The 20,039-nt window shown below is 36.5% G+C and overlaps 1 protein-coding gene and 1 pseudogene across 7 annotated transcripts in view; one reads left to right on the top strand and one right to left on the bottom strand.

Annotated features, from left to right (window-relative positions):
• The window catches only part of LDB2 (LIM domain binding 2), a 418,128-nt gene that overhangs the window by 246,806 nt on the left and 151,283 nt on the right, over window positions 1–20,039 (bottom strand). The gene's annotated exons all lie outside the window — the stretch shown is intronic.
• LOC118854258 lies at window positions 12,267–12,633 on the top strand (annotated as a pseudogene).

Raw genomic sequence — 20,039 nt, 5'->3', positions numbered from 1 at the left:
AAGAGTGGATTAATATTTAAGGAACAACACATTAATCCTGTAGGCAGCCCCCAACTTAAAAGTGAGCTATGTTCCAAAAGTTCATTTCTGAGTTGGTTGTTTGGAACTCAGAGACATTTTCCGACACAAACAATGTTCTACATGGTGGTTAGGTTCCCTGGCCGGCCCACAAAATTTATTTAACTCATAATGCACCTGCTTGCTTGAATCATATGATATTAGCAGTTTTATAGAACCAAACCAGTATTTTTTGTGGGAAAACTATGTTCCTGATTCCAATTTGAAGAGGCTCTCACCTTCAATCACTCCCCCCACTTTCTAGTTCCTTCAATAGGAAATGGTAGGTGGAGAGGGTAGTAATGACTGTGATCCTGGGCTAGTCACTTAATCTTTTAGCTCCTAGAAGATAAATTGCCAAGTACTGGAAGGACTTTTAGTACTAGGATCCCTTTCTGTAGTGGTTCAGTCATTTCAGTCATGTCCAACTCTTTGCGACCCCATTTGGGGATTTCTTGGCAAAGATACCTGAGTGATTTGTCATTTTCTTCTCCAGCTCATTTTACAGATGAGGAAACTGAGGTACACAGGGTTAAGTGACTTGCTTAGGGTCACACAACTAGTGAGTGTCAGAGGCCAGATTTGAACTCACAAAGATGAGTATTCCTGACTTCAGTCCCGGTGCTCTATCGACTATGCCACCTAGCTGCCTACTATGAGCCCTACGCCAATAAATATTTATTTAACCCATAAAATCACAGAACTGAACTCCTGGTCTCAATTACCAATCCCTCCACCCCCAAATGACTGAAAGTCTTCAAAGAGTCTTTAATACCAACCCCGGACAGTTGTCAAAGATGATGTAGTAGAAATGAACATTAAATTTAAAATCAGTGGACCTGGGTTTAAACCCAACTTTGCTACTACCTGGGTGGCCCTAGGTGAGCCACCCTGTTTCTCTGAAAGCCTCAATTCCCTCATTTGTAAAAAATGAAGTGGTTAATAAAATGATTTCTCACACTCATCCTGGCTCTAAATACTGTTATTTGATCATCTAGCTTCCATTTGAAGAAAAGGGGAAGTTAACATTTTCCAAAGCAGACTGTTCCAATGTTGGACACTACTAACTATTTTTTTTTAATTAAGATTTTTTATTTTTAGTTTACAACACTCAGTTCTGCATGTTTTTGAGTTCCACATTTGTTCCCTCCTCTCTCCCTCCCTCCCTCCCCCCCCCCAATATGGCCTGGAATCCGATATATCTTCTACATATAACTTCACATTGAACTTATTTATACAATAGTCAGGTTGTAAAGAAGAATTATGACCAATGGAATGAATCATGAGAAAGACGAAACAGAACCAAAAACAAAAACAAAAGAGAAAAAAATACAAAGGGAAAAAAGGAGAGCAAACAGTGTGCCTCAATTTGCATTCAGACTCCATAGTTCTTTCTGTGGATATAGATAGCTCTCTCCCTCATGAGTCCTTTGGAGTTGCCTTTGCACCTCGTATTGCTGAGAAGAGCAAAGTCTATCAGAGTTAGTCATCACAGAATCCATATATCTATGGTTGTGTATAATGTTCTCCAGCTTCTGCTCCATTCATTCAGAATTATACCATGTAGGTTTTTCCAGGTTATTATGAAGGCCATATCATCCCCATTTCTTATAGCACAATAGTATTCCGTTACATTCATATACCACAACTTGTTCAGCCATTCCCCAATTGATGGGCATCCCTTTGATTTCCAATTCTTTGCCACCACAAAAAGAGCTGCTATAAATATTTTTGTACATGCTGGTCGATTTCCCACTTGTGTGATATCTTTGGGATACAGCCCTAGAAATGATATTGCTGGGTGAAAGAGTATGGACATTTTTTAGCCCTTTGGGCATAGCTCCAAATTGCTCTCCAGAATGGCTGGATCAGTTCACAACTCCACCAGCAAGGTAACAGTGTTCCAATTTGCTCACATCCTCTCTAGCATTTATCATTTTCCTGTTTTGTCATTTTAACCAATCTGACAGGAGAGATGTGGTACCTAAGAGTTGTTTTGATTTGCATTTCTCTAATCAGTAGTGATTTCGAGCATTTTTTCATATGCCTATAGATATCTTTAATTTCTTCCTCTGAAAACTGCCTGTTCATATCCTTTGACCATTTTTCAATTGGGGAATGACTCATATTCCTATAAATTTGGCCCAGTTCCCTGTATATTTTAGAGATGAGGTCTTCATCAGAGATACTAATTGTAAAGATTTTCTCCCAATTTTCTGCTTACCTCCTTATCTTTGTTGCATTGGCTTTTTTTAATACAAAACATTTCAATTTAACATAATCAAAATTATCCATTTTGCATTTTGTAATGCTCTCTATCTCTTGTTGTGTCATGAATTCTTTGCTTTCCCATAAATCTGATAGGTAAACTATTCCTTGTTTTCCCAAATTACTTATAGTATCTGCCTTTATTCCTAAATCATGAACCCATTTTGACTTTATTTTGGTATATGGTGTAAGATATTGGTCTATGCCCAGTTTCTGCCCCACTATCTTCCACTTTTCCCAGCAGTTTTTGTGAAATAGTGAATTCTTAGCCCAGAAGCTGGATTCTTTGGGTTTATCAAAGAGTAGATTGCTATAGTCATTGACTACTGCATCTTGTGTACCTAACCTATTCCACTGATCCACCACTCTGTTTCTTAGCCAGTACCAGGTAATTGTGATGACTGCTGCTTCAGAGTACAGTTTAATATCTGGTATGGGTAGGCCACCTTCCCTAGCATTTCTTTTCATTAATTCCCTAGATATTCTAGACCTCTTGTTCTTCCAGATGAATTTTGTTATTATTTTATCCAGTTCTGCAAAATAATTTTTTTGGTAGTTCGATTGGTATGGTGCTGAATAAATAAATTAATTTAGGTAAAATTGTCATTTTTATTATATTAGCTCAGCCTAAGCATGAGCAACTGATATTTTTCCATTTATTTAGATCTGACTTTATTTGCATGAAAAGTGTTTTGTAATTATGTTCATAGGGGCCCTGGGTTTGTCTTGGCAGATAGACTCCCAAATATTTTATAGTATCTACAATAACTTTAAATGGAATTTATTTTCCTATCTCTTCCTGTTGACACTGCTAATTCTTATGTACTTAAGGTTGTATTTAGGGTCACAGATAGAGAGATGGAAGTCATATAATTCATATCCCTCATGTTTCAAATGTGGAGACTGTGGCTCAAAGAGTTTAAGTGACTTATCCGAGGTAAGTAGTTTGTAGCAAAGGTAGTTACAGGTAGTTTATAGCAAAGCCAGATCTTCTGACAAAGTCTTCTGCTTTCAATCTCAAAGAATTTCCTCTGCATCAAACCCCTTCTAAGAAAAGATTTTTTTTCCTTATATTAAATCCAGATCGTCTGACTACATACTCAGTGCTCTTTCAATCAATCAGTCCAAGTGTTTATTAAGTACCTACGTACCATATAGTGTTAGGTGCTGGAGATACAAGTACTAAGAGTGAAAACAATTCCTACTCACAAGGAGCTTATCTTTTTTTTAATTCAATATTTATTTTTATTTAATATTTTTAGTGTTCAGCATTGATTTTCACAAGAGTTTGAATTACAAATTTTCTCCCCATTTCTACCCTCCCCCCCACTCCAAGATGGCATATATTCTGATTGCCCTATTCACCAGTCAGCCCTCCCTTCTGTCTGTCACCCCACTCCCCCTGATCCCCTTTTCCCCTACTTTCTTGTAGGGCAAGACAGATTTCTATGCCCCATAGCCTATAAGAGCTTATCTTTTAATGGTGGTGACAAATTTATATACATACATAGGTAGTATAAATATAAAATCGATAAACAAAATATATGTACATATATACATATATATGTATATATGTAATTAAATATAAGGTAGTTTGGGAGAGAAAGAACTAACACTTTTCCCTAGATTAAAGTCTAAATGTTAAAAATATTCATATGTGAAAAATGATAGAGGAAACTAGTGATTAAAAAATAAAGAAAAGTATAAAGCAGTTAATTTATTTATGTCAAGGCATTTATAGACTGTTTACCTTTAAAGCCAATTATTTGGAAATGACGTCTAGTTTCTGAGGCCTTGAAACAGCCCCAAGTGGAAGGCTCTGTTTAGAAGGTAAGAATTAGGTGTGGAGCCAAACTTCAATTCCTTTTAAGTGCTCAAGGATAATACATTTATAAAGAAAAAAAAATTCCTCAAGATAGAATGGCATAAAATTTCCTAGAACTTCAACAAAATGTGGTATCACTGGCACATACTAAAATTGTGGCAGTGTGACTTTTATAATCTTGCAGCCAAAGAGAATGAGAATATGGTAATTTTTCATAAAAACAAGAGCTTTATTATAAAAAGTTGAAATGCTGAAATAGAAACTGTCTTTTCTGCAGCTGTAATGTGATGTAGTCAGATATGTTACAGAAGATTAGAAGTAACCTACAAGGTTTTATTACTTTTGATTCTTAGCTGTGCAGTACATAAAACATAATTTGGATTTTGCTGTAGAAAATCCAGGATTAATGATGCCAAATGTGTAAGAGGCGCCTTTGTCTTCGCATGGTCTGAGAATTCTTTGGGGACTGGCAAAGTACACAGTAGAAACAGAACATATGAGGCATCTTTATAGATACAGTGGCTGTAGTGTTGAGCACACAGTAGTCACTCAATAAGTATTTGCTGAATAGATGAACAAATGAATGAATGGATGGATGAATGAATAGAATGAGTGAATGAAAGAAGTAGCAATGGTTAGTGGAAAAAGTGCTCAGCTTGAAGGCAGGAAACAGGTTTGAATGTTGTTTCTACTACTTATTAGCTAGGCAAACTTAGTCATATAATTTCAGCACTCTCATGAGGAATGTATTTTGCAAACTTCAAAGCATTTCAGATATGTGAATGATTAATGAATAAAATGATATCCAGGGTTCCTGTTGAGTTTATATAATAGTTGAGCAAAGGTTGCCTGTACCCAGCTTTGAGGAACTCTTCAAATACACACATTTTATATGTAATAAATATGAGATCTTATGCTTCAGACAAAGTTAGAAACTCTGGCCTGGATTTTATCAACATGAGAGAATCTTTATGCATTAGGAATCTCAGCAGAGGATTTTGAGAAGAGTTCTACCCACCGAAGGACTATGATATCAGAGTGCTGTGAAAGAAAATAAAAATCAGAGAAAAGGGAAACCACAAGCAAACCCAAGGGGCCACCTCCAAGTTTGGGAAACCAGAATGGCTTTGCCTTGAATTAGACCTTAATTAAAGCTCCAGTTCTCACAGATTGCTATTGTTTGTCCTTCGTTCTCGAAGACGACCAGTGATGTCAAGAGGGTGATGTCTTGACTTGTAAGTGAATTGGTTTTAAATGAGGCAGAGCCATGCTGAGTCCAAACCTCTAGTCCAGAGTACCCAAAGAACTCTCATAGGAGTATGGATTAAAAATTTAGGGGCTACCTAGTCCAATATACTCCTTTTAACTAAAAGGAAATTGAGGTCCAAAGAAAGGTAGTAACATTCCTAAAATTCTCTTCACTCAAGTCTAGCCATTTCACACAAGGTCTGCTCTGGGAGTTTTCCTCCCTCCATTCTAGTAAACTAGAAGATATAGTTTAAGCCACACCAGAGGTGAAAAAGAAGACAGACATGGAGAGGGAAATGTCTACAAAATAATTCATGTCAAAAAAGACCTCAGGCATTTGGTATACTAAAAACTCAGTATGAGCCAACAGCAGTCATAGCCATAAAAAAGCCGAAGCCTAAGGCTTAAAACTAGGCTGCATTCAGAGAGGTATAATCTCAAGAATAAGGAAAGTGACAGTCCCTCTGCACCCTTACCCTGGCGTGATCACTTTGGAGCACTGTGTTCAGGTCTGGATGGGGTATATTAGGAAAGGCATAGATAAGCTAGAGAATACCCAGAAAAGGATGCCAAGGATGGTGAAGGGGCTTGAAATGACTCCGTATATGAACGAAGCAAAGCAATTAAGGATGATTAGTCCAGAAAAACCTTTGGAAAAAAAGGAACAGTTCAAATACACAAAGGGTTGTCATATGGAAAAGTAGTTAGACTGGATCTGCTTAGCCCCCAAAGGCAGAATAAAAGTCAATGGGTGGAAGTTATAAAGAGGCAAAAAAAGTCTTTCTCAGTTTAAGGAAGAGCTTCTTAATAATTAGAACTGAACGGAAATGGAATCAGCTGCACAATTAAGAGATTATTTCCCTTCATTCAGAATCTTAAAGTCAAGGCAGGATGATAACACCCTTTAAGAGTGTGGTAGAAGCAATTCATGATTCAGGCAAGGATTAAAGAAGTTCTCTTGGAGGCTCTTTCCAGCTCTAAGATTCTTTAATCATAGAATTCCATTTGTTCCTATTAAACACCATTGCTAGATTTGACTTATTACTCTAGCTCCCTGAGGTCTCTTGGGATCTTGATTATCAGATCCACCCATTCCAAAGGAGAGGAAGTTAATCTGGTATGAATTTACAGATCATTCCTTTAGGAGTCCATTCTCTCGTCCTCTTCCCTCCCCTATCCCCACCCCCAGGAATCAAGAATAGGTTCACTGATCTGTAATTTGAAGGAGTTACCAAAGTGCCCTCTCAGTAGGAATGGAAAATGAGAAAAATGGCTGCAGGACTCTAGTCCTGTACACTATGAAATGCTACATCAGTGTGAGTTATTACTACGGCTTTTACTTAAGACAGTGCTCCAACTTTTAAAATAACACAAATACATTACATTTTGCATATACAAAGAGTCTTACTTTGATAAATAAAAATGGATTCATTAAAGCAAAATACTGCTTATTTATTTCTTCAGCTTTGAGGAGAGATTTTCCTCTGGAGTATAACACTAAGAGTAAGGTAGTGTGAACAAAAGAACCCCTGGACCGAGAGTCCGAAGACCCAACTCAAGTCTCAGCATTATTACCCTAGCCCTAGCTCTTCACCTCCTCTAGCTACAGTTTCTTGGTATGTAAATGGGGATGGTAATATTTGTACCATCTGCTTCACAGGAAAAATCTGTGTGAATTGTTAAGCACAATATTGTAACAACAACTGTAACAACCACCATAATAATACTACCTTGCATTTATATGGCACTTTAAGGTTTACAAAAACATATGAGGAAAGTGAGGATGAGAAAGGTTAAATGACTCACTCAGAGTCACACAGATAGTAAGATATGAGGTGGAGCTCGAATCAGGTCTTCCTGACTCCACATCTAGCACTCTCCCACCTGTACCACTTAGCTACCTACCTATGAGTTATCATTGAAAATGGGATTCATTATTTATATTTTATCATTTAAAAACATGTTTATAAATGAGGATTATTATACATGGTTATTGTACATGATTATACATGAGTGATTATTATCAAGGAACCAAGATGGTAAAGAAATAGGATATAATTGACTTGAAGTGCCCAACATTTTACTACAACTAGGCATGACAAAGACTAGGCAGATACACTTAATAAATATTTGCTAATGGGATTTATACTGAAGGATCAGCCATGCCCTTCAGGGCAGGATGGGGTTTAATAGTTGGTCCAACTTTAAATTAAATTTTCCCAGAGATAGAGCTTCCATCCTTTCTGGTAGACGACAAGGAGGTTAAATTTCTCCACTTTGATATCCATTTTAAATGTTCCTTTCATTTCATCCCATTTGGTTAATGTTCCCAGTTAACACCACCCCAAATGTACAAGTAGTGGGCTTGAAAGGTTTCAAGGGGTCTATAGTGTTGCATTCTCATCTAACAGTTGCTTAGCTACCTTAGCTACCTTTTGTTCTTTTCCCATGGACCAATCCCACCAGGCCTTCAATAATTTGTGCTGGTCTTTTGATTGTCCTTCAAGACTGTCTATGGTTCCCACAGCTAGAACCAGCATGCCAGGTACTGATTCATGATCTTTATGCATCTACTGAAAGAAAATGGCCCGTTTCCCTTTTGTCTAATGCTAATGCTTTTTCCCAGCTAATATAACCCCTAGTTTTCTGGGACATTCCTACATTTCAGGTTTCAGCCGCCCATGGAATAGTTGTTCTCTGTGGTATTTTGGATATTTTCCCCGCAAAGGTGAATCGCTGTTAATTATTCTCTTCCCATATCGATAACTTGCACCAATTCACGTATTTATTTTACTTAACCAGGATTTCTCATGGTTTTTTGTGTGTGATTATTTAGTCTATCTCTTAATTTTGTATTTAAATCAGTTTAATTAAAAAGAATGTATTAATGCTTACTATTTGTTGGACACCGTAGATATCACAAAGAATGATGAAACCTGCCCACATAGAACCCACACTCCAGTCAGGGAGGTTAGGCCCGTGCACATAATAACTGTAATATCAGGTAAACATTTAATGATAAGAGATGTGGGCTATTATTAGTTCAAAGGCCAGAGAAATAATGTCTAGCTAAGGGAGAGGAATCAGAGGGCCTTCAGCATTTTAGGTGAACCTTAAGGAATTAGACAGAGTTTGGCAGGAAACCACAGGCCAAGTTTGAGAAGTAGCAAGTTGTCAAGTCTGACTTGATTAAGTATAGAGAACAAGGAATAAAATGCAGAAAAAAAGTATAATAGGGCTACATCCTAAAGAGTCTTGAATGTCACATGAAGGGATAGACAGATACACAGATGAAGACAGACCATTCATTAACCACTTACTATGTGACAAGCGCTGTATCATATATATATATACACAGTTATATGTGCATACACATGTGAATATATAGGCCATATATAGAACAAAACTTTTATCTGATTAAAAAGGTTGTTATTATTAGGCAAAATAAATGGATTTGCTTACATAAAATTTAAATTTCATAAGAGAACATTATAAACAAAATATAACAGATAAAAAGTCTTTTCAGTAACTACATCTAATTAAAGTCTGATTTCTCTAATATATAAGGACTGATTTTGATTTAGGTGTAATATACAGTCTACAATGGATTCTCCAATTAAAAGAATATGAAGTCTTTTTTTTTTGAATGAGAAAAGGCAAATCACAAATGACAGATGAAAAACTGTTCAAACTTTTTGAATGATTAGAGGAATGTGGATGAAAGCAGCCTTGTCATATCACCTTATGCCTATCAAATTCGTAAAAAAAATATTTTAAAACAATAAAATTTACTGTTAATGAGTGTTGGGAAACAGGTACACTATTACATGGTTGGTGAAACTGTAAATTGGTACAATCATTTTGAAGAAGAATCTAGCAATACAGTATAAGGGATACTAGACCAATTACGCTCTTTGACCTAGTGATTCTACTTCTAGGTCTTCAGTGTAAGAATACATTTTTTAAAAATAAAGTAGAAGACCTATCTACATAAAATATTCATATTGCCTTGTTAGTATGAGAGTAGTATGAGAGAAAAATTGGCAACAACCTTTCTGTCCAACGACTGGGATATAGCTCAGCAAAATACGAAATAACAACATAATGCAATATTATTGCACAATTTCAAAAATGCAAAGACATGTGTTAATACCTATGAAGAGTTAGAAAAGGAAGAAAGTAGAATTAGTACAATAGCATGGACAGACTATGTAGCAACAACAGCAACATAAGGTAGACAGATGAAAAAGAGATGGGAAGGGCATATGGAATAAATAATCTATTATCGTCATGATTTTATTAATTAATTAATTTTTATTATTTCTTTCAAAAACTGGTTATTCAAATTGTTGGCATTGCTGACTCATCATGACCCCACTTGAGGTTTTCTTGGCAAAGACAGTGGAGGGCTTTGCCATTTCCTCTTCTGGCTCATTTTACAGATAAGGAAACTGAGGCAAACAGGGTCAAGTGACTAGCCAAAGGTCACACAGCTAATAAGTGTCTGAGGCCAGATTTGAACTCAGAAAGAAGAGTCTTCCTGATTCTAAGGCCAGTGTTCTATCCACTGTGGTCACCTAGCTCCTCCTTCAAATTAAAGAGCTTCAATGAAAGTCTTAGCCCGTATTTTGCTTATTCCTTTATTTGTACCCAGTAGGAGCTCCTTGAGGGCAAAGATTTTTCATTTTTCTCTTTGGGTTTCTGGTCCTTAGCATGCTAAGTGCTTTTTGAATGCCTTGTTGAAGTGAACTGAATTTTGAGGCTATTAAATTAGAGATTTTAGCATCATTATTTTCGTTGAGTCCTGGACTTCGATTCAAGCGACCTCAACTTGAATCACGCCTCAGATACTTCCTAGCTTTGTCACCAGAAGTGAGTCCCGTAATATCTCAAAGCCTCAGTTTCCTCACCTATAAAGTGAAAAGAATCATATTATCTTTCCCTGTCTCATGCTGTTAGGAAAACACTTTGTAAACCCAAGAAAGGTATGGAAACATGAGTTATTCTTTATTAGAAGCATCTATAAAACAGTAAAGGGGGTGGCAGACAACTGGTAGATACGCTTCCAGAATTTCACAGCCCAGACCTGGAGGATTCCATGGATTTAGGGGACATCTTTGCTTAGACCTCTGGAAAGTAAGGCAGGACTCAAGTTTCTGAACTTCAAAGGCATTTTCTGGGCCCAGTGGGGAGCAAGATAAAATCCTTAAATTTATCCAGTTTGGAGAATTTGTGAAGACAAATTCAACAGATCCTATACAGTGAAGTTCATCTTTTGGCGGTTTTGAAGTTTTGGAGAAAACATCAACAGCCAAGACTTGGAAGACAATAAATCCCTAGATTTGCTGAAATGTAGAACATTACTGTGGGAGACATATAGAGGATTCTATAAGGCTTTGAAAAAGGGAGAGGAAAAAAAAACACATACACACGCATACCACAAATGTCAAATTGGAAGTGAACTCACCCTTGTGCAATGCTTTCAGGTTTACAAAGCATCTTCCTCCATTTTATGGAGGAAACCAAGGTTCAGACAAATTAAATGACTTGTCCTTAGCAGAATTTGAACATAGATCTCCTGAGTTTATGTCTAGCACACAGGCTACTGAAAGACAAACAGAGTGAATATGTTGCTTTGCATAAAAATTGAGTTGTGAACATGCTGGTTTGCATTTTAAAAAAAAAAACTGGTTAATGTCTACATTGTGTTTGATAGGGACGGGGCTTGGGAAGTGGGAGTTGCTGAAATACAGATTCTGAAATCTAAAAAAAAGTAAATCTTTTTATCATCAAAAATGGAAAACTTTACTCTTCACAGAGATTGCTTTATGGTTTAGTCTATGAGTAAATGTATGAAACTACTTACCTGCTCTTTAGGGTGTCATTCAAGGCTCTTTACAATTCACTATGCTCTTGATATCTAAGCCAAAAGGAAGATTTGCTGTTTCCCGGACAGGTCCTATGCTTTCCTGACTTTCTTCTCATTCTTCCCTAAAGCCGAGAAGAACCATTTCATATCTTTTGACATCCCATTTATCCTTCCATGCCAATTACTTAAGAAGGCCTTCCCTGATGTTCCAAGCTAGAAGGGATTTCTTTTGCAACTGATCTCTTGGCACTTCTCCTTTTATTAATTCTACTTTATATCACGATTTAACTATATATAACATATTTAATATTAATAAATTAATAATATATGTCTAATAAACTACAAAAAAGCTTCTTGAAGGCAGGGGTCACGTGCAAATTAATTATATTTTTATCTCGTCTAGTATCTGGCATAACACATTACATGGAGTAAATATTCAATTCAATTCAATCAATATTATTAAGTCCCTATCATGTCTCCAGCACTGTGCTAAGCATTGGGGATACAGAAAGAGCCAAAAGAAAGTCCCTGCCCTCAAGGATCTTACACTCTAACAGGAGAGAAAATGTGCAAACAAATATGTACAAAGAAAGCTATATACAGCATGAAAAGGAAAAAAATTAAAAGAGGGAAAGTGTCAGAGTTAAGAGGAGTGAAGGAAGGCTTCCTGTAGAAGGTGGGCTTTTTTATTTGGAACTTAAAGGATGCCAGGGAAGTTCTAATAAATGTTTATGGAATGATTGAATAAATGAATGAAGGAATGAAAATATGTGATCCATATGGTAATATGTTAAATAAATACATTCTCCATAAAATATTTAATTTCACTTGGTTTGAAATTCTGTCTCTTCCAGGTAATTCCAAAGTCTTTAATTGGATGCTAGGAGACTACTTGTCTGGGATATTATAGAAAAGATCACTTCTAAAATATGGGTTGGGCTTTTCTGTCTGACATCTTAGCTTGGAGGTGGCAGCACCAGGAGTTCCTGAAGCATCACCATGCCACCCAAGGACAATAAGAAGAAGAGAGATGCCGGCAAGTCAGCCAAGAAGGACAAAGATCCTGTGAACAAGTCTGGAGGCAAAGCTAAGAAGAAGTGGTCCAAGGGAAAAGTTCGAGACAAATTCAACAATGTGGTTCTGTTTTGACAAAACAACCTATGCCAAACTCTGCAAAGAGGTCCCCAACTATAAACTTATCACCCCTCAGAGAGACTGAAGATCCAGAGTTCTCTAGCCTGAGCAGCCCTCCAGGAACTACTTAGTAGAGGTCTGATTAAGCTGGTTTCCAAATACAGAGCACAAGTGATATATACCAGGAGCACCAAGGGTGGAGATGCTCCAGCTGCTGAAGATGCATAAAATGGTTCAATATTTTTGTGTACATTTTTAAAAATAAACTTATTGGACTAAAAATAAATAAATAAATAAATAAAACAAAATATGGGTTGGACTAGATGTCTTTTGAGGTCCCAGGCAGTTCTGAGTTTCTCTGATACTTTGATCCTGTGTGCCCTGAACAAGGTATTTACGCTCTCTTAGCCTCAGCTTCTGTATTTGTTAAATGATGGCGGTTTTGAAGAGGTGCCTCCTAGCTTTCTATCCTATGATCCTCCTTACTTTTGGAAAATGTATCCTCAAAAGGGATCAGGAACTTTATTCCTCAGCTCTGTTCTCTTGCATTTCAGCCCATTTAAGGGATTTAATTTTCTCTTAAGTTTTAAATAGAAAAACTATGAAGTAAAGTTATTTTTTTAAAAAGGAAGGAAGATGGTATCATATACTTGATATTCCTCCAGGGACTGGTCATCTTTCCTGGTTTCCATTCCTGTAGGCTCTGTATGCAATTCATGCAGATCCTGCCAATTAAATGGTGCTGGGGTTGAAGAATAAGCCTGGAGCTACAAAGGAGGAAGTACATTTGAAGCCAGGATTGTCAGGGGAGCCAATGGGGCCTTGGGAAAGATGCTGAAAATGCCTAATGAGAAATCCAAAACTTTTCAGAACTTCCTTAACAAATGTTGATGAGGCAATACTGGAGATAGGCCTGGATTTAATAAATCTTTTAATATTTCCACAGCTGTGTCTGCTTCCACAGGATTGGTGGACCATTTTCTTAAATAAGGCATGGTGCTGGTCTGACATTAGTTTAACAAGGTAATTATCAAGTGAAAAATAGCTGCTGCACTGCTGTGAACCTGAATAATAACTCTTGTAATTACTGATTTTTGGCCCATCCTTAAAAAAAATAATAGAGTTTTAAGTACTAAAGCTTTTATATGAAATATATTCGAGCACGGTTTCTAATAGTGTAGAGAATTATTAAGGCTATAATTAGTGGTTTACTTATATAATCAGTCAAATGCTGTTTATCCTTTCTATTCTGTTCACTTTGAAGGAAAGTAAATATGCATGAGAATCTTCAAGTTCTATTATGCCACTAACCTTGAAAAAAGTCGATCATTATTTTTTTTTAAATCATGCAAGTTAAACTTTAGTGAATGCCTTGGTAGCAAACTGCATCAACACACTAGACTTTAATAAATCATAGCAAGACTTCAAATCACTTACATAATAAGCCTTTTTAACAAAGACAATTTTACCCTGCTCTCAGGTAGCATTATATAACTACAGTTCTGAAGGTATTTTCAAACAGAAGTTTGTACAGATAATTAAAAGACATACATATATCACCGATTAATCCTTTGTCTATGTCTCTGTTTTGATTATTTTTTTTCCTAGCCACACATTTAAAACTAAGATACCCCATGTGTCCATAGGCCCATGAGGTAGGAAAAGTATAAGCATTATATCCTTTTCGTTTTAATTCGATTCTGAGAACATTCTTTTTTCATCTTTCCCAGCACAACTAACCTATTTTGATACCACAAATGATGCATATTCCTAATGAAAAAAATGACATCATTAAAGTGCAAATCAGATTTTTCAAAGGGGGAGATAAATAAAATATAAATGCTTTTGAAAGTTGAGGAAAAATAATTTAATGATAATTGGGAAAGACCAAGATTACTTGTAATGATTAAGTGAGCAGTCATACTGGGTCTTAAAGAAATCTCCTTCAGTTGAAACTTCCTGGGTTCTCCCTTCCCCCATCCCCCTTCTCCTTGTATAAAGTATTATTTCCAAAGTATACTTTGTATGGATTATTGTCTCCTTCAAATCCAATTGACTTGTCAGAAAGTCAAAGTTGCATACTTCATGAGGACAATTCCTATCAATGAGCATTTGAAAACATGCTAACATTTGGGTGAGGGCCAACTTCATAAAACTAAATAAACATAAAACACACAATAATATTGTAAAGGTGATTCTGCCAGAATGAATAATAAAAGCTCAATACATCAAGGTACAGAATTCAGTAAGCTCCTGAATTCCAATACCCCACTATGACTGTCTTGATTAAATAATAAATTATGAAACATATGTACCCCGATAGGTAATTCTGGTATGTAGCCTCCATGTACTTAATAAAATACAGCTCTACACATTTTTAATGTAGCTGTAGAAGGATGCTAATTTAACATTCCTTCAAACAAACACTTTATTTTACCTTATCTTGGTAAACAAAGTTTTTCACATAAGGAAAACATCCTCTGAAAGTAAAGAAAAAGATGTACATTAACTTGAAAATCAGATACGAAAGATAAATTCATTGCAATAAAGCTAGAACTGAAAGATGAACACTGACCCACTAAAAATAAGACTCAAAACTTAACTAGAACCCAGTTATGTAAAATAAAAAATTAGGCATTAGGGGCTTTACATCAAGATTCTCATAATAATAATACCTTTTTTGAGAAAGAAATGGAGTTTGGAGAAGGTCCTGAATAGAGGCAAAAAAGATTTGTCTGCTGTAAGAAATGACTGGTAGACACTATCAAAGAAGGAGCTACAAGGTCAATTTGATGTTTGATTGGGATAATGGCTAAAAAAAGTTTGCAGTTGATCAGAATCAGTCATTAAGACATTTGAAATAATTATTCATTCATTCAGCAAACATTGATCAAGTGTATACTATTTGTGATAATGCACTATGCTTGGTTCAAGGCCAGATACAAACATAAGTATGATAAGCCCACCATCCTTAAGGTACTTAAAACCCATTGCCAAATCAATTGGTGCTATCAACCAGTTACTTCAACTGTCCCAATGGTCCAATTAGGTTGACCACATACTAGTCAGATCACCTCTCTGGTGATCATCTATACTTAGAGGAAATGTTAGCTCTTAAGGTCACCCCTAAGGTGACCCTCAGCTCTAAATCTATGATGCTTTAACCTGTAATACAGACTTGAGCTTTAGATTCAGGTGGTCCTCAGCCATAGTAGAAATGTGCATCAGCATAGCTAAATTATGTACATGAGGGAAGAAAGAGGATGCTAGGAAGGAAACAAGCATCTACTCTGTGCTAGGCACTATGCTAAATGCTTTACAAATTTATTCTCATTGGAACCTCACAATAACCCTGGGAATTAGGTGCTCATTTTACACTTAAGGAATTGAAGTAGACAGAGGTCAAGTATCTAAGATCCTGTTTGAACTCATCTTCTTGATTTTAGTCTCAGCTCTCCATCCACTGCACCATCAAACTGTCTCTACATGGAGAAAAATGGACTCCAAATAAAAAATAAAGAGGTTTGTTTATTTGTAGTGGTTAGATGATGTTTCCATAAAAACTCACTTTCATACCATCAAACAGGGCTTTATCAAGTTGCCTGGTTGTATATGGAATCTTTGGGCTGAAGCATCCATAGAATGGAAATATTATTTGGGTGGTGATGGTAAAAAAAAAAAAAACAGAGAAAATGACATTGGTGTCCATGACAGAGTGGGGAGAGATTGAGAGCAAAGGCTTCCTGTGCCTTATCTGATGCTTATCTCCTGAAGTCTGTAAGTGGGGAGGCCCAAGTGTGCTTCCAGGACATCGAATAAAAGAAATAGAAACCCTACTTCCTAACAGAAATGTCAGTCATTAGATCTTTTGCAATAGCCACTAATTGGTCTCCCTGCTTCAAGTTTCTACTTCAAATTCAACATTCACTCCATCTCTAAAGTGATTTTCCTGGAGTGTAGGTCTAAGCATGAGGGACTGACACTCACATTCTCCCTATTTATTACCTCCAGGATCCAATATAAACTTCTCTGCTTGGATTTCAAAGCTCTTTGCCTTCTTCTTGCTCTTTACACATAACACTTCATTTCCCATCTCTCTGTCTTTGCTCAGGCCTGGAAGGATATCCTTCCTTTTCTCCACCTCTTAGAATCTCCTGTTTCCTTCAAAACTCAACTCAAGGAGATGCCTTTCCTAAGTCTAACTGCTAGCACCCCCCCAAAATGACTTTGAACTTTTAAATTTATTTATTTATTTGTTTGTTTGTTTATTTATTTATTTATTTATTTATTTATTTATTTATTTATTTATTTATTTATTTATTTATTTATGTTCACCTTGTCTCCCCAGGTGCAATACAAGTTCTCTGAAAACAGGGATTATTTCATCTTTGTCTAGCTCTTAGCACAGTGCCTAGCACATAGACTGAGTAGATGCTTGTGGACTGAGTAAAGGCAGGACAAATTGCTCACATCCTAGTACAAGAAAATCAAAAATAACATTGGCAATATCCTAATAGATCTCTGTAGTTTGCTTTTCTCAGGTTCTCAAGTGACAAGTTCTTAATGCCTTAGAACAGGGCTGTCCAACCTTAGGTTTTTATTGAAACAATAGACAATATATTTTGATTTGCCATTTTAGTGAGAGCTCTGAGGTAGCTCAGTTTCCTTTACTAAAGCATTTATATAAATTTCTATGCTTGTAGGTGGGCCGCATAAATCACACTGTGGGTGGGCTGCATTTTAGACATCCCTGCCTTAGCGGGAAGAGAAAATCCACAAAAGAAATCATCTTTTTTATCATACTATGTTATGGAAATGTTTGTTTTATTCTACAAATTAAAAATAAAATAAAGAAACAAAGTAGTAATGTCATGTTTATTAGAAGTGGGAAAAGGAATGTCTGTTCAATCCATGGCATGACCAATTTATAACTCTTTGCATGATCAAGTAAAACTGCAAATGAGGAAGAAATTTGATGTACACATTATTTTCCATTTGGAATTCTGTCAATTTATCAGTCTAGAATACTATGGGGTTTGGCCAAAAAATTTTATGCGCTACTTTCAGTTTGACCATTAATATCACAAGAATAGGACATGTAGGTAGTGCAGTGGATAGAGTGCGGGGCCCAGGAGTCAGGAAGACCTAAGTTCAAATCCACCCTTAGACTTTTGCTAGCTGTGTGATCCTGAATAACTCATTTAACCATGTTTGCCTCAGTTTCCTCATCTGTAAAATGAGCTCAAGAAGGAAATGGCAAATCATTTCAGTATTTATGCCAAGAAAACACCAAATGGGGTCACAAGGAATAGGACACAACTGAAACGACTGAAAAAATAACAACAATATTGTATTTCAATGTACCAGAACTCCTGATCCTGATCAAAACCAAGAGTGCCAAATTAAAAAAAAATAACCATCAAATGTTCGCTCTTCCCCAACTTACGCTCCCTCACCCATGGTTTAGGACTCCTCAGTTTAGACAATATCGCTACAATGTTGCCAACGATACAATGAAGGGTACAGTTGAATAGCATAACTCACAGAATCATTGAAACATAGTTCTTAAAGGAGGCATCTTCTCAATCATTCCAGTCCTTGTTACTAAGGATTTTTAGGAAAGGGATTGTCACAGACTCACATTTTGAGCAATTTCAGAGTTTAACTTTGTCATCTATTCACAGGAAATACTTTATTCCTAAAATGAACCCTCCCCCCGCCCCTTTTTAAAAGCCTATTTCTATTGGTTTCAAATGCTGCTCCAAACGCTTATTATCTATATAACCCTTCAGTCTTTAGTTTCCCCATCTATTACTTTGGGAGAATAACTGCATTCATCACAGAGTTATTGTCAGGTTGTTGTGGTATTGTTTTCAGAAAAGATGGAGTACAGAGTCCTAAATCCTCCATAAGACAGCTATCAAAATTAGAATGAAGTTATACCTTAATAACTGTCATCAATAAAATAAAGGAGTTCACTTTCAGATCAACTTTCTTTTTTGGGGGGGGGTTGTTTTATTTTAAGGCCCTTTCTTGAACTTGAAGATTTTGTGTTCTACATTCTAAGTAAATCTAGCTCTGACATTCAATGTTTTAAGGTCTACTCCAGTTCTGACATTCTATGCCCCTTCTACTTCTAAGACTGCATATTTCATGTTCTAGGGCCGCTTCCGTTCTTAACATCCTGTGACTATGATTCTCTTCCCAATGAGATCAGGATTTACCTAAACGATTATGAAACTCAATCTTTCCTTCCATCTGTAGCCTAGATCTGCCGAGGGCAGTGGTCTTGACTACTAAATTCAAAGTTAGATCGGGGATATTATTCTCTAGATGACTAAAATTCTCAGACACATTTATGAGATGTACCAGAAACAGTTTGACTTCACTAACATGTGCCAGATGAGCTGGGCCCCAACATTTACAACATGTGCTAATGCCAGGTACCCATGCAGAGACACATTTCAGTGCTGAATAGTCGCCCATCTTATCAGAAGGAGGGGAATTATTCAGAGGAAACACAAATATCTGGCTTCTGACCTCAGCAAGTATCACCTGAATCCAAAACATAAGAAAGAAGCTTGGAAATCTCATACCTTACAATGACATTGCTTTTTGAATCCCCACCTCCAACAAAAAGTATCAGAAAAGAAATCTACCAAAGCTTTTAGCTAACCTGTTACCTGCCCTTCAGACATAAAATACCAAGCATGACTCTACAAATGGTGAATTAGAAGGGCCTTGATAACAACAAAACATTATCTATGGGCTACTTTGCTCGTGTGTTTCCCTGCATCCCCATTGTATAGGACTTTTCAAGAAGGCTGCAGTCTTGCAACAGAAGATGTGGGCATCAAAATGGGTTCTGAGATACGTTTTATTTATTAGCAAAATGCACTTTTTCCTGTGTCTTTTAAAGATCATGTGATGCAATATGAAAAAAAAATAGAAAGGAAAAGGTGGGGAATGCTTTCAGAATCCCTCTAGAGCAAGCACAATAAGAACCCAGCAGTGTGAAGAGAGCCAATAAAAGGTTAGGGAAAAACAGTAACCAGAGATACAGAAGCTTCTGTGGCTTGTACAATATCTCTACCTTAGGGGAATAGGTCCATATACACAATACATAAAAATACGTATTAGGAAGCAAAACTGAAGAATTTAGTAAGCCTTGCAGTACTGTGAGAGCTAATTTAAAAGGGGATGTGGGAAAAGAAAACATAAAAAGGGAAAAATAAAATCTTTAAGTGGATCCCTAAGAGATGCTGATTTGCTGTTCTTCAAAATATCTAATGGTGCTTGATAATTGCGACATAGGAAAAGAACGGAAGCAAGAGAAATATCATGCTCCCCCAAACTGCTTTATGCTTATTGCCTTTTGGCAGATAAAATTTTCTTCTTAGCAACTACGGAAAAATGACAGGGGGTCCTTTAGCTAGTATGGATATGAAGGTACAGGGGGTAGTCAGTGTACTTTCTGGGCAATGTTTTAGAAGAGTGTAAGACATAGCAAGCCTCCCCAAGACACAACTCCTGGGAATCACCAATTGCAAATTAGATCCATTACTCAAAAAAGCAAAGGGAAGACCTTCCTCAATTTAACTAAGCTTCAAACAAGTAGTTGACTTCATGATGCCTGAT

This window comes from Trichosurus vulpecula, chromosome 6, assembly GCF_011100635.1.
Source record: "Trichosurus vulpecula isolate mTriVul1 chromosome 6, mTriVul1.pri, whole genome shotgun sequence".
NCBI classification, from domain to species: Eukaryota; Metazoa; Chordata; class Mammalia; order Diprotodontia; family Phalangeridae; genus Trichosurus; species Trichosurus vulpecula.
The sequence above is the reverse complement of the archived record's forward strand: the minus strand, read 5'-3'. Positions and strand labels throughout refer to the sequence as shown.